Source organism: Bos taurus, chromosome 2, assembly GCF_002263795.3.
Source record: "Bos taurus isolate L1 Dominette 01449 registration number 42190680 breed Hereford chromosome 2, ARS-UCD2.0, whole genome shotgun sequence".
NCBI classification, from domain to species: domain Eukaryota; kingdom Metazoa; phylum Chordata; class Mammalia; order Artiodactyla; family Bovidae; genus Bos; species Bos taurus.
Window position 1 is genome coordinate 72,312,022 of NC_037329.1, and position 24,993 is coordinate 72,337,014.

The 24,993-nt window shown below is 50.5% G+C and overlaps 2 long non-coding RNA genes across 2 annotated transcripts; both read right to left on the bottom strand.

Annotated features, from left to right (window-relative positions):
* Positions 1–3,497: 3,497 nt before the first annotated feature.
* LOC132343141 (uncharacterized) lies at positions 3,498–5,554 on the bottom strand. The gene is made up of 2 exons (XR_009491852.1): positions 4,567–5,554; positions 3,498–3,914 (listed from the first exon to the last, which is right to left on the bottom strand). It is a non-coding gene; the product is annotated as an uncharacterized lncRNA (long non-coding RNA).
* A 2-nt stretch (positions 5,555–5,556) lies between these two features.
* LOC132343140 (uncharacterized) lies at positions 5,557–20,132 on the bottom strand. Its single transcript, XR_009491851.1, has 4 exons — positions 18,304–20,132; positions 18,013–18,092; positions 11,605–17,811; positions 5,557–6,321 (listed from the first exon to the last, which is right to left on the bottom strand). It is a non-coding gene; the product is annotated as an uncharacterized lncRNA (long non-coding RNA).
* Between the last annotated feature and the right edge of the window lie 4,861 nt (positions 20,133–24,993).

Consider the following 24,993-nt stretch of genomic DNA (forward strand, 5'->3'; position numbering starts at 1 on the left):
GATGCCACTGCTCACCATGCAACAAACCACCAGCTGTGACTTCTTGGGAAACCTCCAAAGCCCTCCCAACATTCCTCAGAGGCTTAGGAAGGGGCCAAGAATGCCCAGTTTGTGAGTGGGGTGTCTTGAAACTGATTTAATCATATGCAGATAAGTGAATGGGGCATTTCCTGTGTCCAGGTGTCACCGAGGTGTTCACATGTGTCACCCACATAAAGAGTGGGCACAGAGTCTAGGACAGACAGGCCTTCAACAAACGTCTTGCACATGACTCTTGATAAAGGGCCCTGAACTAAGACCATCAGCTTCAGGGTGTTTCTCGTGGATGAGCACGGCTCGGTCCAGGGGTGCACTTGGTGCTGTTTAACTCCTCCCCCACAAGCTCATGACCATGCTACCTTGGAAGCAAGTCTCCATCCAGCTTCTGCTCCACAGAGGACTTTGGGGAACAAGCATTGCTTCTCAAGGCCTCAAGGGTCTATACAGACTCCTGAGTGGGTGGTGTCAGGGGACACCAGACCCCCTGCCCTTTGAAGAACTCCCACCCCTGCATGATGTCCCCTGTGACAGTCACACACTTCCTGGGTAGGATTCCATGGTCCTCATCATCCAAGTAGCCAGGCAACTGTCAATCCTTCCAAATGCCGGACAACTGCATGGAGGACCACTTGGGGATCAAACTTCAGGTACCAGTGCTACAGGCCCAATCTCCAGGCCTCCCTGGATTCTTATCCTCAGTTCATGCACCCTGGGGAGTGTTTCTAAATAATGCAGCCAACTGGCAAGTCTGCAATACCTTTATTTTCACCAAGGAGCACTTATTTCTCATGTCATCAGGCTGGTTACTGGGCAGCTATTTTCACACATACACCAAAAACTCCACAAAGCAAAACACACCAATTCTAACATTCTTTGTGTTGGCAAATTGTGGGCTGTATTTTGAGGCAATAGAAGCCCTTACAGTAGGGTTTCCTCAGGAATGGCCTTCTGGCCTGGGAGTCATGATTTGCAGCTTGGAACGCCCACCTCATTGTTTAATCTAAGTGGCATCCCCAAATGTCACATCAGAGCAGGCCCTTGGGAGGTTTTGCTCCGAGGACTGGAACCTGGGGTGTGAATTGGTCCCTTGATGAAAATGTGAACTAAAGGGCTCTTTTCCTTTTTTTTTTTTTCTTCTGAGATCTTAAGTCTTGCTCCCAATTAGCTTATGAGCTCCTTGGGAGCAGAGCCAGAGGTTCAGCCACACGATGCTAAATTCATTGTATTCGCTGTTTCTTTAAATATTTATTAAGTGAATTTTGGGAGAGTAGAAAAGTTGGCTGAAAAAGGCATTTGGGGAAAGGAGGGCCTTGGTGGCCAGGTGAAAGAAGCTGAATTACATTCAGGGGAGCCAGGAAGCCATGGAACTTTTGAGGAGGAGACTGGCTTGACCAAAGTGATTCTTGACAAGGAGCAGTTCATGGTCTGAGCAGCCATCCAAGGGTCCCTGGTACATACACAGAGCATCTCTCTTCCTGGCCAGGCTTCAGTTTAGCGTGTTTTTTTTTTTTTTTTGGTCATGCTGCTCAGCATCTGGGATCTTAGCTCCCCAACCAGGGTTTGAACCTGCACCCACTGTGATGGAAGCATGGAGTCTTAACCACTGGGTTTCTAGGGAAGTCTCTAGCGGTTTCTTAAGAACAGGAACCATGGAGGATCTGCTGAGTACCGGATTCTGTGCTAGAAGTCTCAGGCCCCAGGTGTCCGGATGAACCTTCCCTCTCCCCCTTTTCTAGAAGAGGAAGCCAAGGTTGAGAGCGGTCAAGTGATTTGCTCAGAACCCCAAGCAGGAAGGGTAGATGGTTTCTGTCTGTCGCAAAGCCCTCCCTACACGAAGCCTCCACCCGTCCTCCAAGCTGAGGCATTGGCTTCTGAGTCTCTCTGAGGTATCTGGAATCAGAGACATGCAAAGCAGGCCGGTTCCAGCTCTTGCTCGGGAACAGCAGTGCAGAAAACGAAATGCTTTCAAGTCACAATACCCACTCTCTGCATTGCAGCCCATCTGTGCTAAGTGGAATTCCACAGGGATCATGGTCCTCTGGAGGTGGGAGGAGGCACTTGATGGACTGCGGCAGCCGAGACCAGACCTCTGCTGATGGCAAGTCCCGTTAGACAGCTACATCCTTAGCCTCTCGGGGGAATGCTTGTGGGGTGGCTGGTATTTCGTCTTGTTGCAAGATGATAATGCTTAATTAGGACATTTTGCATAATAAGCCCGTGTATTGGACTGAATTTGCAATATTTGGCACATTAAAAATTATTTTTAAGTTGAGATTAAAAAAAAAATTATACTTTCCTGCCTACACTCTCATTCAATCTAGAGACCCTTAAGTTATTCTATCTGGAGATGGATTATTCATCCTGATGTAGGACCAGATAGGAGGCAAACCATTTAAATAAAAAAAAATTTATTAATACTCAGCATGTAATGAGGGGAGTTTTATGGCTCAAGATAGCTATTAACACCCTCCTTGTCTTAGGCTCTGGGGAGCTCACATATTGCAGGGGGGTCAACAGGGATGCAGGGGCAGACAGACCTGGATTCTGCCCCCAACACCGGTACTTCCTCGTTGTGTGTCCTTAGGCAGGTTACTCAACCTCTCTGAGAATTGATTTTCCCCTCTATAATATCTGTATCTGCTGCACGTGTGCCCAGTCATGTCCAACTCTTTTGTACCCCATGGACTGTAGACAACCAGGCTCCTCTGTCCATGGGATTTCCCAGACAAGAATACTGGAGCAGGTTGTCATTTCCTACTCCAGGGGATCTTCCCCACTCAGGGACCGAACCTGAGTCTCCTGTGATTCCTGCATTGCAGGTGGATTCTTTACCTCATGAGCCATTGTGGAAGCCTGTACTTTAGGGCAACTAATTGAATTGCCAATTAAACTAGGTAACAAATACCAAAACAACCCACTGGCCACCCCTGGAATGTTGACTTGCGGCTGGTAGTTGATGCTTTTTTTCTTTTTTAGGAGTTCCCAGCCATGGAGGTAAGATTAATAGGGATTAGCTGTCACCTGGAAGAATGTAGTGGAGAGAAATCATGGGCTTTGGGATTGCTCAGATACAACTCATACTCTACCAATCACTAACTCCATGTCCTGGGGAGTTAATATAGCTCTTGGCACCTCTGTGTTCTTATCTGTAAGATGGGCTCATCACACTACCTGCCTGGCAAGGTGTGTTAGGGGAGCTCATGCCTGAGGAGGAGCAGATTTATATTAAGACTCCATTTGTTGGAGAGTGCTCAGGTCTCCAGACTAGAGGCAACCAGCTCAGGTCCCACCAGGATCCACCAGGGTACCCAGCAATATCTGTGAGCTGAATAGAACTGTCTCATCCATACATATCTGAAGAATGTCCACATGGGTACAGATGTTGTGATCGACGGAATCCAAATTCTAAGGCATGACTGAAGTCATTTTCTCTTAGCGGAAGTAGAAAGGGCAAAAAGGAGGAGCAGAAATTTTATTTGGCACTGAAAAGGGTGAGCTAGAGAGGTTGGAAATTCTGGTCCACAAACCAACTAGTCAGTCGTGTGTGATGCTGGATCTGGAGGCTGGTTGGAGGTCAGAGACAGACTGAGGAGGAAGCTGGTCCTCAGGAAACCCAGTCCGCCACTGTCCAGTCCCCTTCCCTCTCTTACTGGACTCCCCAGGGGAAGGGGGGGCACCTACCTCATGATCAAGAGCTTTGGGGGCAAACCTAAGAGCTTCTCATGAGGTTGTGTTTCTATCCAGGCTCACTTCACAGGGAGCAAACTAAGGCATGGAATGGTTAAGTGACTCACCCCAGGCAGCAGATTGGGGCTTCACACCCAGGCAGACCTGCTCCAGGAGGCTGGCTTCCATCCAGGGCTTGGGAGAAGAGTCTGGGGACACACCAGCAGTAGCAGCAAGGGCAGCGGGTAGAGAAGAAAATCCCAAGAGAGTGTGGGTTAGGCGGAGGCCAGTTCGTCTGCACACTGCCCTGCCTGCTCCACAGCCCTGGCCAGGAGTCTCAGAGCAGCCAGAGGACACGACTCTGCAGCTCGCCAGAGGCCTAAAGTCCTTCATCTCCCTTTCTCTCACCTTCAGGTCAGGAAAGCAGGGAAGTGGTGTGAACTGCTTCTGCTGTAAATGTCAACCCAGAGACCTGCACGTGTCGGCTGCCCTTGCTGGAGGGGAGGGGGCCAGGGGACCCCCTCACGTGGTTGCAGAGGGTGACACCCTACAGAGCAAGACTCCTTGCTCTGCAGAAAGCATCACAAGAAAGAGGCACACAGAAGAGACCCAATGTTCAAGGGCAGCCCCACTATGGATGTGACCAGACCTTGAGTTAAGCATGGCATCCAGAAGGCTCAGGCAGCAGATGTGGAGGGAAACAGAGGCAGACTAGGCCATTGCAAGACTCTGGGAGGCCTTCTGGAAAAGGCCAGCCAGCAGGCATTGGGTTCTGTGAGCATCTGGGGAAAGGGCCATAGAAGGAGCAGGGGCAGGGGATGCTGTGAACCCGGATGTGGAGATAGGCAGGTGAAGGTGTACCTGGGCAGCATCAGCTCACGGCATTCCAGGAGGCTGTTTCCCGGTCCCTCATGGCCTCTGGGAGGAGCTCTGGGAGCCACCAAATGAGACTCAGCCCTGGCCAGCAGGGAGCTCACAGTCCAGCTGGGCAGACACATTTTCTCAGAGGTTCTGAAACTTCACCCTGCCCCCTGGGGAGGGCCTGTTCAAAGGTAGGTTTATGGGTCCCTTGTCCTCAGAGCGTCTGCTTTAGAAGGTCTCAGGTGGGACCTGAGGTTCTGCATTTCTACCAAGATCCCAGATGTTGCTGCTGCTCGCTGGACCACACTTGGAGAACCGCACACCAAAAACAGTGTCGCTAATAGAGCAGGGGACCGAGGAGGAGTTTCCAGCGGAAAGAGGTGTAGATGCAAGAAGAGTGGACCAAAGGGCAAGGAGGTTAAAGTGGGCATGGAATCCAGCTAGACCACAGCCAGTGGGTGGAGAGCCTGGACTCAGCTGGGGGGCGGGGGCATTTCTCCAGGAAACACTGAGGACCTCTCAGTTGAGAAAGGTGGACCCGAGATGCTAGGTTGTTAGAGGAGCAGGACAGAATTGAGACTCCCGGGGGGAGCCTTCCAGTGCTCAGAGCATCTCCCCACGTCAGTTACCGCGTTCACCCACCCACAACTCTCTGAGGTCTGATTCTACATCTTTTAACACCAGGCTTGCCCGCCTGTTCCAGAAAAGGAAATCGAGGCTCAGAAGTTGTGCAAAGGCAAGTACAGTGTGAACTAGATCAGCTGTAGTTAACCACAATCCCGCCACCTCCTCCAAGTCCAGAGTCAGGCAAGCCCTTCCCTTGTTCCCACTGAATAGCTGCCCCCGTTGGGTTCATCCTGTGAATAAAATAGCAGGAAGTCAATAGCAGGCCACGTAATGTGAGAAAGGTAATCATCCCCCGTCAGGAAATCCTGTTGCTGAGAGTCCCCTGGGAATGTTCACTTTCCCACTCAGACTACTCCCCACCCACCACCCCCTCCCCTCCCCAGCTTCCCGACTGTCTGCCCAGTTGGCTTCTACAGGTGAAACTGGGCCAGAAATGCTGGGCTCTTGGCCAGAGTCTGACCTTCACCCTCTGGCCTCGAAGAGTCCCTCAGTGTAGCATCTCCTGGGGAGGAGGAGGCAAAAGAGGAGCCACCAGAAGTCCCCCAGCACTCGTGGACTCTGCCAGGAGGGTTGCGAGCCCTGGCTGGGGAGAGAGGGGGATGCTGGATGCTCAGACGTTGTACCCTCCATGGCAAGAGGCCCCAGGACAAGCATCCTGTCCTCCCTGGCTTCCATTCCCTTGCCTGTAAGTGAAGCAGCAAAGGGAAGTGAGGTTTACACACGTGAATCTGCACATTGTAGGTTCTAGTCTACCCGCAGGAGATTAAGCAGGTCAGAGCCCCCAGGGCTCAGAAGCCACAGAGGAGAACCCCTCATCAACTCCTCTCGTGCAGAGAACCCAAGTTCTGCCCAGGCAGGCATCTGATGCCACTGACTGACAGTCTCATTTGCTGGCGTTTTCTTCCACTGAGTGATCTTATTTTATATGACACACATTCACTTTCACATGTAATTACCTCCCTTCTCCCATCAAATAGCCCTGCGAGTTAGGCTGTCTTGGGTTATCTATTCAGTGATCCAGTTCCTCGGTAGATAGTACTGGAGCCTCCTCCAAGTGCCAGGCATGGGTAGGTGCTGGGAACACAGATGCGGTCCTGCCCTCGAAGAAGTCTCCATCTGCCAGGGAAGCTAAGTTTGATAAACAAATCATATGCTCAATTAGCTAATTTCAGTGATAGAGCTTCAAGGGGGAAGGGCTAGCTGCCCAGGGAGCCTCTAACAGGGAACCTGGTTGAGTGTACAACTGTGAGCTGGGTACTACAGGAGTTCCTCTGCCCACTTTTCCACAGACTCCACCTGGCCTGTTCGCCTTGCATCAGTAACCAAAATGCCCTCCTGATCCCTCTGTGTGCTGAGTGTGCAGCTGCTGCTTTCTTATCTTGATCATCTTGCTTAAGCTGTCCTCTTTTTCATGGTGCCTACCTGAACCTGAACTCTACGTGTTGTCTGTCCTTGGGGCCTATGTCTCCCTCCCAGACCATGATCTCTACCCTCTGAAAGTTCTGATGCCCTGACAGAATTGGTAGTCTCTGCTGCAGAGATCTCACCCTTCCCTCCTCCTGATTCCCCAGCATGCCCCGCCCCTTGTTCACTGTCAGGTGTGAGGCACTGGGATGAGGAGACCCAGTTTCCATGTCCCCGGGCTCACAGCCAGGCAGGACCATGGCATCAAGGAACCATGAAGTGACCTGATGGATGTTGGCTCCCAGTGCTAGTGAGGCCCTATCAGAGAAGGCTCCCTGGAGGAGGTGACGCTGAACTGAGTATGAAAGGGTGGGAAGTAGACAGATGCAGCATTCTAGCCAAGGAGAGCAGTGAGAACAGTCTCAGGAGTGAGGGGAGTCGGGTGGTGGAGAGAGAAAGGCCTATTCTAGAAATGACAGACTGATGGGTACAGCTGGACAGTAGAGTGGAAGGGGCACTTCATCTAGTTGGGGGCATTCAGAAAGGCTTCCTGGAAGCAAGCGAGACAAACTGAAGGATCAACAGCAGCTGGCAGGAGGGAGGGGGAAGGATGCCATAGACACTGAGGAAGGAGGGTATAGTCACTAATAATGCTGTATAATAACTCACTCCAAAACTCAGTGACTTAAAGCAAAAAAAGAAATAACCATTGGTTCTTTCTCATGGTTTCTGTAGATGGGGGATTTGGGAGCAACTTGGCTGGTTTTTCTGGCTCAGGGTCTCTCCTGAGGTTTCATTCACATGTCAACTGAGCCTGCCTGCGGTTGGAGGGCCTGTCGCCCAGGTGGCCTCCTCCCAAGCCCAGCTCACTGGCGGTGGCTGTTGGCAGGAGGCCTCAACTCCTCAATCCAGTCCACCTCTCCACTGGACTGTTCAGGGTCCTCACCCGGTGGCTGCTGGCTTTCAAGGGAGTGAGTGAGCCAAGAGGCCAAGGTGAGAGCTAGAGAGGCTTTCATGACCAAGCCTCTTAAGCCACATGCTTCTGGAGTATTCTACTTATCCCATAGGACAGCCCTGCTGCAGGGTGAGAGGGGACCAGCACTGGGACCATGCAAGGCAAGTGAGGCCTTTGCCTTCTGTACAAACACTCGGTATGGAAAGCAAGACGTATTTTGAATAATCAAAATCATTGTGAAAACAACCATGATAAACAAAGTACCAACATTTAAAATAAAGACTGAACCCAACGGGGCTTGGATTAGGGATCCTGTGCAAGAATGTGAACTCAGGAGCCCAAGACTGTGGCAGGCCATCCTGGAGACTGGATACCATGCCCAAGGATGAGTGGATGTGGGCTACGTGATGAGCCAGGCCCTCGAGGTAAAGCCCACTCCCCAAGTTCTGGGTCTAAGAGCCTTAGGGTCTCAGAAGCAGGTGTGCAGCCCAGACCCAAGGGCAAGGAGTAAGTACTGGGGAGACCTGTTTCTCCAGCAAGAGTCACTGAACCAAAGAGGAAAAATCTCCACCCACAACTCAGATATAAACAGCAATCTCATTTCCAGGGAATTGGGGTTGGGAACTTTATTCTTTTCCCAGTGCTACGGTAACAAATGACCACAAACTGGGGGACTTAGAACAACAGAAACAGTTATTATCCCAGAGTTCTGTTGACCAGAAGTCCAAAATCAAGGAGTCAGTCCCTTCTGGGGGCTAGGAGGGAGAATCTGTCCTGTGCCTCTCTCCTGGCTTCTGGTGGGTGCTGACAACCCCCGAGGATCCTTGGCTTATGGACACGTTCCCATTCCACGTGGTGCTCTTCCCTGCATCTGTGCACTAATAGCCCTTCCCTTTAAGGACACCAGTCATTGGGTCAGGACCCACTGCAATTTGACCGCATCTCTAAAAGCCCTGTTTCCAAATAAAGTCATATTCATAGGTACTGCGGGTTAAGACTTGAACAGGTCTTGGTGGCAGGGGCACAATTCTACCCACGACAGGAGTATAGGATTATTCTAAGGGCTTGCTACATCATTAGAATTGGAAGGAAGACAAATATTTTAAAATTCACATTTCATGCATCTGCCTTTTTCAAGCACTAACAGGAAGCAGAAATGCTTTTGAATAAAAGTGAAAAAACAATAAAATATCTGGTTCCATTCTGCTATGATTTGATGGAGGAGTGTAGTAGAGGACCTGGATGAATGGGAGAGGGGTGTGGTCCACCCTGAGACTGAGGTTAACAGATAATCCCAGAGATGCAGCAAACAAGACAAAAAAGATAGTGGCAAAGGCTCTGAGGATGGACCCGCTACTAGAGACTTCCAAAACCCCACTGCATATTTGCAACAGGTGGCATGAATTAGGAGCTCCAACTTTGTTACTTAATCCCTGGGGTGGATAACAGTAAGAACAGGATGTAGTTTGAACTTTGGTGAGCCTGCATTCCTGCTCCTGACATTGTTGCCCAGAATTTTCCAAGCATACTTTGGTACTTATCAAGAAAATGTCAACACTGGGCAAGTGGGAAAGGATTGAAGTGAGTTTTGAGGTCAGGGAAAGCAAATAGGTTTTCTCTTTCATGCCCTGCCCCCACTGGTACTTGTCCAGGGCACCACGGGAAGAAATGTCCAGGCTCAGAGAACCATGATCAATTAGTGATATCTGCCCTGAGTGCAGGAAAGACAAGCAGCCTCTTTTCACATTTGCTATTCTAGATCCAGAACAGGACATTGTGGGAAGAAGTATCCTTGCTCAGAGAATTGGAATCAATTAGTGATGTCTGCCTAGAGTGCAGGAAGGACAAGTAACTTCTTTCCATGTTTGCTAGTTTAGGTTGAGCACAAGCAGTGTATTTTGAGGATGCGAATATAGGCCAAGTAAGACAAAAGAGCATGCCTGAGATCTCTTTGCTGTTTGCTAGAACTCAGGTATGTCCCACTCCACAAGCCCATCCCAAACTGGATTCCCCGTCCTTGTTCCCATGTCAGTGAGTGGCACCAACATCCACCCAGTGCCTGGGGATCATCCTTTCTACCTTTCTCTCCCTCACCCTGAACACTCAGTTACCACAACTCATTCACTTCTGTCTTGCCTTTCCCTCAAGCCTGTTCTCCATCATCCTCCTGATCCAAGGTTCTCAACAGGGGGCAGTTTTTCTCCCCAGAGGACATTTGGCATGATGTGGTGGGGCTGCTACTGGAGCCTGGTGTGCAGGGACCAGGGCTGGGGTAAGCATCCTACAATGTACAGGGTAGCCCTCATCATGGCAGCCCACATCCAGCCCAGAGTGTCAATGATGCTGAGGTTGAGAAACCCTTCCCTTGACCATGTGACCATCATCTCTTGCCTGGACAAGCTCAAGGGTCTCCCAACTAGGCTTCCTGGCACCCTCTTGATCCTACAGTCCAGTTCCCACCCAGAAGCCAAAGACTTCTTAACATATCAGTCCTATTACTGTACTTCCTTGCAGACCCAGGCTCGTCTCCAGGGCCCAGAAGACCTCGTGTGATATGGCCCTGCCTCTCCAGCCACCCCTCCTCCTTTTCTGCTCCATCTCAGCGCTCTGGTCTCACCAGCTTCCTTCAGTGCTTTGAGGGAGCCAAGCGTCTTCCTCCTTCGGAGCCTTAGCAGCAGCTGCTCCTTGTGTAAGAAACACCAGCCTTCCACCCCAACCTGTCTTCCTTATTAATTCCTGCTCATCCATCTGATTTTACTACTTCCTTGGCCCTTCTTCACCCCCTGCCCTTTTCCTAGCATGTATCATAGTCTGCAGCTGTATGTATAGTTGTGAGACTGTTTCATGACTGTCTTTCTCCTCTCACTGCACTAGAAGAAGTGCCCGGTAGGCAGGAGCAGTATTTGTCTTGATGAGTCCCATATTTTCAATTTCTAGTATTGTACCTGCATATAGGTTCTCCATAAATATTTATTGGATGAGTGAATGAAAGAAAGGATTGATGGATGAATAAATGAAAGAAAGAAACGACAAGTGGCTGGATGAAAGGATGGATAGATGGATGAACAAATGAATGAACAACCTCAGGTCTTTGGACCCCTTGGCTCTTCATTCACTCAGTTATCACCACAGTGTCTCCTTCTTTTCCTTCTTTTCTATTTCTTTGCCCTTCAAATTTCCCTCCTACACTTTCTTCTCCATGAACTATCATCTTAGGCAGCCAACGATGTTCTGTATTTATTGTGCTGATTAAATGCTGTTCTTTGTGAAACAAATCCATTTGATTTTCTTATTTGCATATCCTTCAACGGATGTTGCCAGGAATGAAAAATAGTCAAATAGAATAAGGCATCTATGCTGGATGGATTACTGGCACTGCCTGAAGGCAGGCAGGAGACCTGGTGGCCTTGGGCTCAGAGTCAAAGTCAATGGCCGATAGGTCTTCAGCCCCAGCCCCAAGGGGGACACAGTTGCTGGCTCCCCAGCCCTAAAAAGAGGTCATTCTCTGGCTTTGCCCAGGATGGGTAACTAGTCAACCTGCAAGTCCAAGTCAGATGTCATCTCTTCAGCGAGGTCCTCCCAGATCACCAGTCTAAGTATTCCAAGGACCAAAAGCACAACCAGGAGGCGGAACTCAGAACTGGGAAGAGACAGAAGCCCTGACAATATCTTAAAATCATGTGCCTGCCTTGCTTCTTTGCCATATGTGGTTGTTAAATGGCCTGATCAAATCTTTCTTAGTTGGATCGCTTGTTACTTGCAGCTAAAACACCCTATCTGGGACTCCCCTGGCTAAGACTCCACACTCTCAATGCAGGGGGACTGAGTTCAATCCCTGGTCAGGGAACTAGATCCTACATCCCACAACTAAGAGTTCACCCCGCAACTAAAGATCCTGCATGCCCAACTAACACCCAGTGCCAGATAAATAAACAAAAACAAAGGCACTCTACCTGATACATCCTTTACCACATGGGTTAGTTGGCTAGACTTTCCATAATTTCCATAACAAAGCCATAACAGACTGGGGGGCTTAAACATCAGAAATGTACCGTCTCACAGTTCTGGAGGCTGGAAGTTCAAGGTCATAATGTCAGCAGAACTATTTCCTTCCAAGAGCCAGATGAGGGCAGGATTTCCTCCAGGCATCTTCCCTTAGCTTAGAGATGTCCATCTTCTTCCCATGTGATCACACCATCTTCCCTCTGCACATGTCTGTGTCCAGTCTTCTTATCAGGCACCAGTCATATTAGGTTAGTGACCTCATGTTAATTTAATTACCTTTTAAAGGCCCTGTCCCAAACACAGTCACATTCTGAGGTTAGGACTTCAACATACAGATTTTGGGGATCTCATAACACCCATGGAATTCTCTTCCATCACACAAGGCCATGAAAACTATCTTCTCCCTTCTTCTCCAAAGTAGGAGTTGCTGTAGAGACATTTCTCCAGCCCCCACCCCGAAAACCTCTCCCCAGTGTAATCTAGCCAACCATCCGGGGTGAGAGAAGGCAGGAGTGAAAACCTCCCTCCAGAGACTTGAATCTCAACAGCCAGAAGTAACTGCTACTCATCACCTCCCATAGCAGGGGTCTTGTAAACGCTGTCTCCAACTACCCTGTGAGGGTGACTCTGTCCCTGGTCCACACTGAGAAGGCTGAGCTCAGAGCAGTTAAGCACAGGCCCAGGGTCACAAGTATGACAGCCATGCAGATGTCTCTGCCCTCTGCTCTCAAGACAGAACCTGCTGTTCAGCTGTGGGAACACAGGAGCCTCCCTCCCAGGGCAGCATTTGCAGTACCTGCCTCCACATCTGAGCCAAGGCCCTGTATTTCTGGGGCAGCCCCCCACTCCTACTCCACCCAGCAGGGGAGGAGCAGGAAAGAGGTATTTGGGCTTGACCTCTCCAGCTCAGTGAAAGCTCCCCAGGGGGCTATCCCTGCTCAGTGATCTTTGGTCCAGACTCTCCTTCCAACTTTTTTTTAACTCTTAAAAAAAATTGTTTTTAATTTTTGACCGTGCCTCATGGCGTACAGTATCCTAGTTCCCTGATCATGCGTCAAACCTGCTAGAGTCCTAACCACTGGACAGCCAGGGAAGTCCCTCCTTCCACCTTTTATCTTTCACAGGACTTAACTCTCCATAAACCTGTCCCACTCCCAACCCTGTCATGGTGCCTGCAGCCTGGAGGACTGGTACCGGTCCTCCAGGGGAGGACACACCAGGATGAGAACTGTGACTCCACCTTGGGACCCATCACAGCAGTCTCTCCAGTCACCACTCAGCCTTGAGGCTGTAGGTTTCAGATCTAGAGGTGGGGGGAGGGGCTGGGCTTTGTGAACCCTGGAGTCATTGTTACCTAGGCTGATGGGAGTGTAGTTAAGGTACCTGGGCTGGGAGGATGGGAGCAGTGAAGGCACTGTCCAAGGTCACCAGCTGCTTGGTGACAGAGCCAAGTTCACAGCCCCAGGTCCCTGAGAACCTGAGTCTGGACCTCCTGCCTGGCCAAACCAACTCAGAGTGGCAGTCCTGAGGAAGGAGGAGGCTGGGAGGCTGAAGGTCCATCACTGAGCTGCAGAAACTGCAAGGGTTCTTCAAGGTCCTCACACTGGACATCCTGATGATGGAGACCCTCATCTCCCAGGGCAGAACACAGACAGGGCAGAACAGACAGACAGTAAGATGTAGGGGATGAGAAGGGTGTAAGCCCCTCCTCCTCCTTTGCATTGACTTTGCCAAGTGAGGCAGTCCCTCTTAACCACATGGAAAACTCCCTTCTTGCAGGGACGTTGGGGGTCTTCAAAAAGGTGGGTGGGTAAAGAGCTCCCAGCCAGGGCTCTGGAGCTCCTGCCTCTGGCCACCTGACCATACTTCCTCTCATCAGGGTGCCTTGCCCTCAGGCTGGCTTCTGGCTTACTGATTTATGACAGGGATGACCTGAGATCTCTCCCCAGGGATTCAGGATGCCAGTTTATAGTCCTGCCACTTTCAGGGCTAGCTCATCTTACGAACAACAGGAGAGAAGCTTGGCGTAGCTGCTTGACAAGTCTTTGCTTCAATAGGCATAAAACCAGGCAGAGTCCCTTCCTCTCTGTAGCTGCTCTGGTCTGGACGACAAGGGTGTGACAAGTCACGAAAGGGTCCCTCCAAAGCTGACAGGCCAGAGCGAGGACAGCCTTCCTACTGCAGCTCCCATGTGGGACTGCTCTCTTGCCGAGGGTTCCAGGCTAGATTAGGGGTCCTCAAATCCAGGATGAAGGGAGACGTCTACTCATTCTCACCTTGGGAAGCCTCAGCAGGGTCTCCTGGAGCCATGACGCCCACCTGCCTCCCCACCATCTTGGACAAGCTTTCCAAGCTGAGCGTTTGCACTCGAGGTGTGTCCTTCAATAATTTCCCCAGCAAAGATTGCACTCTGCATGTCCCCACAGATGATGGCAGCACCCCACCTGCACTGGGCCTGAGCTATTAAAACGTGCAGAGTATGTGGTGTGTGTGAATTTCCAGTTGTCACAGGCAGACAGTATGGTGTCATACAAAGCAAAGGCTTTGGAACCAGTCAGATCTGGTTCAGTTACTTCAAGTTATTCCCTAAGCCTTGGGCTCCTTATCTGTAAAATGGGCTAGTAACGCATCCTTCAGCTATTAGGATTAGATGAGCTAAGTGCAACAAGAGCATTTAGGCTGCCGTGATTGGGACGCAATATTAGTATTCATGAGGAAGGAGGGAAACAGGGGACACAGGGCAGCCCTGGAAATGCGGGCTGCCAGTCCCACCGGGACAGCTAGGCCCTTTGGCAGTCTGCTTTTCTTTTTTTTTCAATTGAAGTATACTTCATTTACAACATTGTGTTCGTTTCAGATGTACAGAAAAGTGATTCGGATAGCTGTATCAATCTATCTATCTATCTATGTATATTCTTTTTCAGATTCTTTTCTATTATGGTTTATTATAGGATATTGAGTAGAGCTCCCTGTGCTACACAGTAGGACCTTGTTGTTCATCTATTTTATACAGGGTGCTGTGTATCTGCTAATCCTGAACTGCTAATTTATCCCTCCCCCCTTGCCCTTGGGTCATCATAAGTTTGTTTTCCATGTCTGTGAGTCTGTTTCCGTTTTGCAAATAAGTTCATTTGTGTCATATTTTTAGATCCCACATTTACGTGATATCATACGATATTTGTCTCTCTTTGACTTCCCTCACTTAGTATAATCATCTCTAAGTTCATGGCAAGTGGCATTATTTCATTTTTTCTTATGTCTGAGTAATATTCCACTGTGTATATGGACCACATCTTTTCTATCCATTCATCTGGTGATGACATTTAAGTTGTTTCCATGTTGTGGCTAATATGAATGGTGCTGCTATGAACATTGGGGTGCATGTATCTTTTCAAGTTAGAATTTTCATCTTTTCTAGACATACATCCATGAGTAGGATTGCTGGATCATAGGGCAGCTCTATGTGTGTCTGCATTTCTGGACACTGAGCTGATGGCTGTGGTTACTGTTCTGACTCAAGAGTTTTTACGGACAGAATCTTCTCATACCCATGCTCCTGCACATTCATGTGCATAAGCCCGTATCTGGGCACATGCCTCCCTGGAGACTGGAAACCGCAGTTACAGAGGTAGCTTTGCATATGTGTACTCTGCATCGAGGTACATACCTACATTCACACACACATGCATCCAATGTATGTTGCACACAAAAAGTCCCATGGACACACGCACATATACACACGAGCTTACATTGCTGTATGCACACTGCACACACATATAGAGTCCTGCAGGCACATGCCATATATACCATATATATATATATATATACACGCATACCCCTGCACACATACACACACACCCACAGGACCCCATGCTTCCAGCACATATGTGGGCGCAGAGGAGCAGGTTGACAAACCCCAGAGCCAGACCAGTGTGGTTAGCTTGGAGATTAGGGTCCAAGGAAAGGAGGGAAAAGCAGATGTTTTTAGCTGCTGAAGGACATCCCAAAGTAAAAATAGCCCAGCTTGGGCCTGCCAGGAGGGGTGTTGGGCAGCACAGAGGCCCTGACGCCCCAACACCCCCACCTCTCCCACCTTTGAATCAAGGTCTTCAGAGGACTCGCTTGTACAGCCCAGATGCCACACGAAGGAGTTACAGTGAGAGGACAGGGCGCTCCAGCTCGTCCTCAGTGTCAGGGCAGGACGTCAGGGCAGGACAGCTGCAGAGCTGGAGATGGAGGGAGTCCAGCATCCCTGGCCCTGCTGGTACCCAGTTTACCCCGGAGCCGGCTGAGGACCACAAGGCGGGGCACACGGTGACCCGCCATCCTCACAGTGCCTGGCTGACTGCTGTGGTCCTAGGACTGCAAGGAAAGGGAGGGAGGCCAGGGACCTGGCTAGGAGGAGAGGTCAGGACTTAGGGAGCACACTGGCTTTTGTGATAGGAAGAGAGTTCAAACCTTGGCAAGCAGGGGCCTAGCTCCCACGGGTCCCAGCTTGCACAACCTCCACAAAGGGAAGAGAAGTGAAAACCAAGGCTACTAAAACTGGTAAAACTGCATAAATATTAAAATACATCGCCATCCTTGATCTATACATTCCAAAGAGGCGGATTTCATTGTATGTGAATTATACCTCTGTTTCTAGAACTCTCCTCTTTCACTCTTACTTTGATGCTCTTGTCCGGAACACTGCAATTTTTTTTCAAGTCCATTATCTCATTAAACCCTCCCCCAAATCACCTGCAGGGAAGCTGTGGGGCCTGGTGCAAGGTCACCAGGTGCTCCATGGTGGAGTTGACTCCAAACCTCACTTAGCAAGACTGGCAGGCTGGCTCTTTCCTTCTCACATTTATTCTGTTGACATTAAGTCATTGAATCTAGGTGTCCAATATGAACTGGATCAGGGGCTCCTGAATTCCAGGATCCAACACAAATACCATCTGGAAGGCTATCAAAATGCCAATTTTGGGCCCAGTCCCAAGGTTCTGCCTCAGTGGGTGAGGGCAGGTCCCAGGCTGGGTGGGGATGAGAGTGCAGCCTCCTGGGCACCCAGAGAGGATGAGACGGGGTCACAATGCGTCTGTGTCCAGGTATTAATTGAAACAGAAAACCCTGATCAGCTGTTTCTCACAAGCCAGGACGGCACTCCGACCTCTGCTGTGTATTAAACAACAGGCAATGGGTCACATGGACATCTCATTAAATCGCCCTCTCCATGGGGGGTGGGGGTGGGGAGGGATGACAAAGGACAGAACTCAACGGCAGAAGCATTTTCAAGGTTAACTAGTGACCTTGGCAGAGGATGCAGGAGAGGGGCAAGGGTCCCAAGGGGCGGGGCCTGGGTGAAAGGATAAATTAGAGCATCCTTTGTTTGCCAGTCAATAGGTGCTTCCAGGGGAGCCTGGGAGGGAGGAGGGGACTTTGTTTGCCCAAGCATTTAAACAATACCCCTGCAATCCTGTTTACACTCTTCATTTGCTCAGCAAACCTGCCCCTCGGAAATAGCTTTGGGGTAAACTTGGGCCCAGCTGCTGGTGGAGATTGCCACACAACCTGCCTGAGACTCCGGCCCCCAGGGTTGTTCATGACCTGCACAGGTGGGGGCAGGGGCTTCAAATGTACACAGTGTCCCACTGATTGTGTGCTCACGGGCGCACACACACATATGACCCCACCTGACCTCATCTTCCAGGACAAGTGAGAGTTAAACGTCCCAGTTCAAGTTCATTCCATCTCTTAGCTTTGTACCTGACTCTTCAAAGGTTGGAACAGCTGCAAGGCTGTCTCTTGCTCTCAAGAGGACACCCCTCCTCCCTGTTCTTCTTTGCTAAGCTGCAGGGATGCGGCTGTGCTTTCAGGGACTGCTGGTCCCTGGGCTGTAGGGGACAGGCCATCTTGCTCTCAACCCTTCTCACCCCCACCCCCCCCCCAGTAGTCCTGTAGCTGGGGTCCCAGGGTCTGCTCACTACACCTAAGCCAGGCAAGGGGATTGCAACCTCCACAGCAGGGCCCTGCTGCTGGGTTTCCCAATCTGGGGACAGCTGCCCAACGGTCTAGCTATGACCCCATAATTACCCCTGGAGTGGCTGGCTGCTCTGCAGTTCTTGGTTAGAAGGCTGATCCCTTGGCAAGTTCACAAGACACTCTCAGCTTCCTTCTGGTTCCCTTCCATGCCTCTGGGAGTCCAGGAGCCTGGGGGCTCTGCTCCAAGCCCCTTTTATGCTTCATGAACTTGTGTCACTCAGGGGACAGCCCTGCTATGGAAGTTGGCCCTCAGTTCCAGAAGCGCAGGGAATGAGGTAAGTGGCAGCGTCGCCTTTGACCTTTGACTTTCTTTCTTCCCCGCTCCTGGGGTCCCACATGAGCTGCCAAGGCCCCTGAGTTTCATGAAACCTGGCAGCATTCTCTGACACCCCTCCCCCATCCTGAGGTCCCTCTGTCCAGCGCCAGCTCACCTTCTTGTCACATTCAGTGTCTGCTCCACCTTGCACCAGCTTAGAATAAGCCCCAGGGCTCAGAGCTCCAAGCGCTGCACCTGATGTATACAGGAAAACGTATAGAACTTAGCAAACATTTTCTTCTGCCGCAGAGCCTGGCTTCTAAAGCTCTGGGCTGTGGCTTGGAGCTCCTAGCCTGGCTGCACGTTCTCTTTCTCTTTGTGCCTTGTTACCACCCTGATCTCCTGTGGCACTGGGTGCCTCTGGCAGGTGAGCGGGAAGGTCACAGAGAAGAAAAGAAGAAAAAACCTGCATGTGCCACTTTTCGAGAGGTATGATCCCACTGTGTATATAGGTCTGCCCGGGGGACATGCTGGGAGGGCAGGAGGCAAGCGCAGGAGTCGGTGGGTGGGGGGGCCTCACCTGAGCCTGAGAACCTCCTGGCACCTAGAGGACAAAGGAGCCCTGCCACTTAGCTCATGGTAGATACCTGTGACATAAGAATGAGCAGGTCTGCGTCACCAAGGTGTCAGCATTAAGAGATGAAACTCCTGGAATAGACTAGGGGCCCTCAAGAGGGTGTCCACCCCTGACCTCAGGCACACGTGGAGATGCTCCTGGTCTTGCTCCTTCTTGGGTGGATCTTAACCCCCAGCCAGACCACACGGGCCCTGCCTGCCCCCCAGAGTAAGCTTTGGTGGCATTGCCAAGGCAGAGAGACACTGTCCCCTGGCGTGCAGGAGACGTTGAAGGATGAAGAATCCCCCAACTTCTGTCCCTGGAGCGAGACACTGGTGCTTTCCACCAGGCCATCCTACAACAGTATGGCTCCTCTCTGTCTCCATTCTCTCCCTGTGCTGTGCACAGCAAGCTGGGGACAAAGGGTGGGGGAGCAGTAGGTCTGCAGTGCACCCCAGTTAGGAAATCAAAGCAGTCTTCTTGTGATACAGATATACAATGGAATATTACTCAGTCATAAGAAAGAATGAAATAATGCCATTTGCGGTAACACTAATGGACCTAGAGATGATCATTCTAAGTGAAGTAAGTCAGACAGGGAAAGACAACATATGCTATCACTTACATGTGGAAGCTAAACTATGACACAAATAAATTTTTATGAAACAGAAACACTCACAAACCTAGAGAAGAGACTTGAGGTTGCTCAGGGAGGGGTGGCGGGGTTGGCGGGGGAGGGTTGGATTGGGAGTTTGGGATTAGCCAATGCAGACTATTACATGGACAATCAACAAGGTCCTACTGTACAGCACAGGGAGCTATAGTTAATCTCCTATGATACAGCATAATGGAAAAGAATACAAAAAGAAATGTATATACATGTATAACGGAATCACTGTGCTGTACAGCAGAAATGAACACAACACTGTAAATCAACTATAATAAAGTAAAATTTTTTTTGAAAAGCAATCTTCTGGCTGCTTTGCCAGGGTGGCTTTGCCTGAAGGTCGAGATAACCCCACCACCACCACCCTGCGGTGGGAGTGGGGGCGGGGTGGGGAGCAGCCGCCAGTGTTTTGTTTGGCGCAGCGGCTGGCGTGGTTGCCTCGGTAGCTGAGAACATCGGCTCTGGTCACGCTTGCCTCCGCTCCAATCCTATTACTCCGTGCGGTTGGGCTCCGAAAATAGCCTCTGTCAACCCCGTCATCACAGTTCAGCGTTTCCACCACCGGCCATTTATTGTTCCTCGGACACAGGCATCGTTAACCCCTCCGCTGCCAGCCGGCTGGGGGCACCTGAGCTGAGCGGCCCCCTTTGGGGAAACGGTTTTCTTTTCATTGTCTTCATCCAGGAGGAGCTGCAAAGGGCGGGGAGTTGGCCTCCGTGCCAGACCCTGCATACAACCTCTCATTTTAACTCATTTGAGAAACTGACTGAGGCCCTGGCGTTTCTGTCCGCATCTGACGCAGCAAGATGAAGTGACTTGCCCAAGGTCGTCCAGCCGGGCTACAGTGAGCGTGGGTACAGACCAGACCGCCTGACTCAATGACCGTGACCAGGCCCCGACACCACGCTCCTGAGTCTGATGATAAAGCCCACCAGGACATACATCTGTCCCAAGACACTGCAGGGCCCCCTGGGAAGGAAAGAACACGGGCCCACGGGCCCCGCAGTGTGCTCTTCAGACTATTAACACGCATCATTCTGTTTCTTTTGGTACCAAATAAATCTTTCACTCAAGAAAAAGAAGATTTCTTTCACTGCACCAGATTGTTCTCTCAAAAGAAAACAGCCAACAATTGTACAGCAAAAGACCAGCCTGGAAAATGGATGTGTGTGGCACAGTCCTGAGCCTGGACCTGGCTCACAAGAGGAAAGCAGCTAGGCAGGACAGTGGCTTTGAGGACAGGTCCTGGGATCAGACAGACCCAAAGTTGTTGGGGGCTTGCGTAAGGTGGTGTGAGTCTTGGGGTTGGCACAGGGCCTATTGCGAGTGATAACATCTGGAATACACTGAGCCTCAGTTTGTACAAGACTGTCCTGAGAACTATTTTATGAACTCACTTAGACTTGTCAGGCAGATTTTGCTATTAGCCCCATTTTACAGGTGAGAAGACAGGCTACTTCATCCTACAAGTAGGGCTGGAAACTAGACACCTGGCTTTGGAGCTTATGTCATGTCATCACAATTAGATGTGTCCTCCGATGACCCTGGCCTGCCACTCAGACACGTAGATTTTTCGGCACCTGCCAGGCCTGGACCAAACACTCCCAGGGACAGGTGGGGCATCCTGGCAGGATGGAGGAGTGCTCCTGCTCAGTGGACTCTGGCTGAGTCCCTTGCTGTCAGGAGGCTCTCTCCACTGGGTTCTTTCAGTGAGATCTGGGACAGTTCCCAGACCCTCCTTTCTTTTAGGTCTGGAGATGGTGGGGACAGATGCCTCAGCAGACTTACACCTTGGCCTTAATTTTGAAAATAGACCTTTTTATTAAACTCTCTGATCCTTCTACTTTGAGTGCAAGATCTGTTTCCTACTGGTACCCTGACTGGTACAGTAGCTAAAAATATACAAAACCATTGCAATTAATAAAAAAAAAAAAAATGACTTCCTTGTTGATCCAGAGGTTTAGACTCTGTGATTACACTTTGGAGGGCACAGGTTTGATTGTTGGTGGGGACTAAGATCCCACATGCCATCTACAAAAAAAAAAAAAAATAGGTTTTAGTGGACCTGAGTTTGAGGCCCTGAGATGGGCAGCTACCTGCCCAAGATTGCTTGTGAGTTAGTGGCCCAGATGGGCCAGGTCCCCTGCCTCCTGTGCTGTTCCCCCTCATACTTCAGGCCCTCTACTCCCGTGGGGAGAAGGGAATGCAGTCTGCCCACAGGGAGGGAGCCTCAGGCGCAGTGTGCATTGGGCCCCAGTAGGCCTGCCGAGGGGTGAAGTGGGTGTTCTTCACTTTGTAGAGGCCAGCTGCTCCCGCCCAGGACAGAGGCTGCTGGCTGATCAGACTCTTAGAGGCTTGTGAAGGGCTTCTCCACTTCATCTCTGAGCTTTCTGTCCCATCACTCCATCTTTGTTCCTTCTGCTAAGGGAAAGCAGTGGGCTGGCCAAGGGCCCAGACTGCCCTGTTCCCCTTCTCTCTCACCTGCATGTGGATACAACAAAGCTCTCCAACCCCAAAATAATGCCTAGTGTACCCCTACATGGCCTCATTCCTTACTCCATGGCTTAGCCTAATGCTCCAATTACTTTTGACATTCAATTGGGACAGACTGAATGAATTGGCACCACTGTATAAATGAGCTTAGCAGAGCTCTACCTGAGAAAATACTTTGATAAAAGGAAGAATGTATGAGTCACAATTCACAACTAAATCTTACTGAAGTCTAAAAGGGCATTTTTGAGCCTTAACCTCGTGAGAACTGGACCATAAAGAAGACTGAAGAATTGTTTTTGAATTGTGGTGCTGGAGAAGACTTTTGAGAGTTCTTTGGTCAGCAAGGAGATCAAACCAGTCAATCCTAAAGGAAATCAATACTGAATATTCACTGAAAGGACTGATTCTGAAGCTGAAGCTTCAATACTTTGGCCACCTGATGCAAAGAGCCGACTCAGTGGGAAAGACCCTGATGCTGGGAAAGATTGAGGGCAGGGGGAGAAGGAGATAACAGAGAATGAGATGGTTGGATGCCATCACCGACTCAGTGGACATGAGTTTGAGCAAACTCTAGGAGGGTGTGAAGGGCAAGGAAACCTGCAGTTCATGGGGTCACAAAGAGTTGGACATGACTGAGCAACTGAACGGCAACAACAAGAAGACCACCTCATCCCCAGACTCAGGCTCTGGAAGCCTCTGTGTCCTGCTCTGTCCGTTTGTGGCTGCTCCCGGACTAGCCAGCAGTCGTTCCTCCAGGCCAGGATGTGTATCACTTAGAGTAAATAACAAACACCTACCCCACCCCCATCTGAATTTAGTCAAAGTTTGTTTCTTTCTCACACACCACTCAACATGGCCATTTCTGGTGGGTGGGTGGCCTTCCACTGGGTCAGGCAGGATCCTGGGATCTTGAAGCAGCACCCATCATGGGAGCCAAGATATTTGCGCACATGTGACTAGGGAACAATTGTAATATGGCTGAAACTGAATTTTGAATTTTCCTGAGTTTCCATTTGCAAAGCTACATGTATCTAAGTGGCTGCCGTCTTGGCTGCTGCGGCCTTGGAGTTTTCACCAGATCTTCTGATTCTAGCTGGAAGATGGAGGAGATTTGGAGATCATTTTGAGACAGGCCTGGGAAGTGGTATTTGCCTCTTTTGCCAATGTTCCAGTGACTGAAACTCATTCTCTGACCACATCCACCTGCAGGGGACCCTGGAGCTGTAACCTCACAGCTCCTCAAACCCTGGAGATAGAGTGAGGTTTCTGGCAAGAGTGCAGCAGTCTTTGCCACCCACTCTACTCCTTCACTTCCATGCTTCCCAGACCTAAAAGTGCCTGGCAGGAGACTGGCATTCAAGAAAGGGTTTTTTTTTTTTTTTTTTTTTGATCGAATAGATATGAACATGAGAAGGTACATGTGTCTAAGTATCAATATGGATAAAGTGGTGAAAAAAATGCTAGTGAATGCTAGGCAGTGAATTCAGCTCCCAGGGGCTACTGGGAGCTCCAGGCCACCTCAGTGACCCCAGATTCTCCCTTCCAGGTCCCAGAATACAGGGCAAAATGCAAAATCTCAAACGCAAGCAAATAGCATCATTTAAATAGCAAATATTGACCCTGCAAGGAGATAAGCAGAATACAAAGTGCAGAAGGACCAGGGCTGATCTGCTTCCGGCTGTGGCTCAGTTCTCCCGCCTCAGCCTCCGCCGTGGCTCATGGTCTTCCCTCCATAGCACTGTCGTGGGAGCTGCCCTAGGAGCTGGCTGAGGAGGCAAGTGGGGCCAGGTCCTGGTGGTGGGAGTGGGCGGCATCGGCTGCGAGCTCCTCAAAAACCTCGTGTTCACCAGCTTCTCCCACATCGACCTGATTGATCTGGATACTAACTATTGATGTCAGCAACCTCAACAGGCAGCTTTTGTTTCAAAAGAAACATGTTGGAAGATCAAAGGCCCAGGTTGCCAAAGAAAGTGTACTGCAGTTTTACCCGAAAGCTAGTATCATAGCCTACCATGACAGCATCATGAAGAATGCTCTGATTATTATGTCCCAAAATTGTATTTGCTGTGAATTTTTAATTAAACCTTCAAAGTATATTTTTATTAGCTAAAAAAAAAAAAAAGACCAGGGCAAACTCCCAGCCAAGCCAAGCATGTGGGAGGGAGACTCAGGGCTGGGACCCTGGGTCAGGGACAGAGTGGGGTGATGCCTTTATGTGACCCTGTACACAAACCACCCAAAAGGGGCTTGTTGGCTGCATTCTAGGAACCAGGGTCGCTCTCAGAGATGGGAATGGCCACTGGAGGGATCTTGGGGTAGAAAAGGGGTGTGTGGGGGGGAGCTCAGGTAGGGGGTCAGGGATCCTGAACTTTACCTACAACCTGGTGTGGGCCTGCAGGCATGATCCTCCCTGTCCTGGGCTCCTGCAGCCTGAACAAGGAGAAGGCTGGGCATATGATTTCTAAGGCCCCTTCAGCTCAAGAGACATGAGATTGACTGTCATCTCTGTCCCTCAGGAAGCTGCATAGACTCCGGCAAGACCTTTGACCTTCAGAGGCCTCAGTTTGCCCAGCTATAAAATGGGAGGAATGCTGCTAACTGGAGTCTGTGTGAGAAAGCAGAGCCTGGGACTTAGGCAAATGGTCAGAGGAGCAAGAGACAGAGGCCTATCTCCTTGGTAAACCTGGGCCACCCTGCTCCCAGTGTTGAGGACTGCAGGTCTGTAGGGGTGATGTGGTCACATGAGGCCTGTCTCCTTTAAGGAGATGGGAGATCCTTGAGGGCAGAGACCCTACCCAGGAGGGAGGTGGGGAAGCCTGATTTGTCAATTTCTATGGTGTGGATGTCTCCACTATGGCCAATCCCAATCCATGAGGACTTTACAGAAAGTGGAGCTGAAAAGAGACGTGCACCAGGACAGCAGGCTGGGGGCATTCCTGGGGTAGTCCTCACAGGCAGCCTCAAGTGGGGCTTCCCCTTCTGCAGGTCAGACCCCACATGAGTGTGTCAGAACCCTCAGAGCAGGTTGAGGCACCTCTGGGCCTGCCTAGCAGCCAACCTCAGCTGACACTCCCATCCCTGCCCCTCTGCACTGCTGCGGGACAGCCAACCCCTGCTGACTTCAGAGAGGCCTGGGGTGGGGGGAGCTTGAGCAGGGCTCTGAGTGGCATTGACCATGGGTGGAGGGTCCAACAAGACTTCACGGGCACACTGGCATGTCTGGGCACAAACTCAGGGCCTCTGCAGGGTGACTCCTACCTGGGCTTCTGGGGCAGTTGCTTTCCGAGAGGGTGCATCCCAGGAGAAGCAGGGAAGCCGCCTGGCCTTTTCTGATGCAGGCTCAGAACCCAGGCAATATCACTTCTGGCCCTGGATTCAAG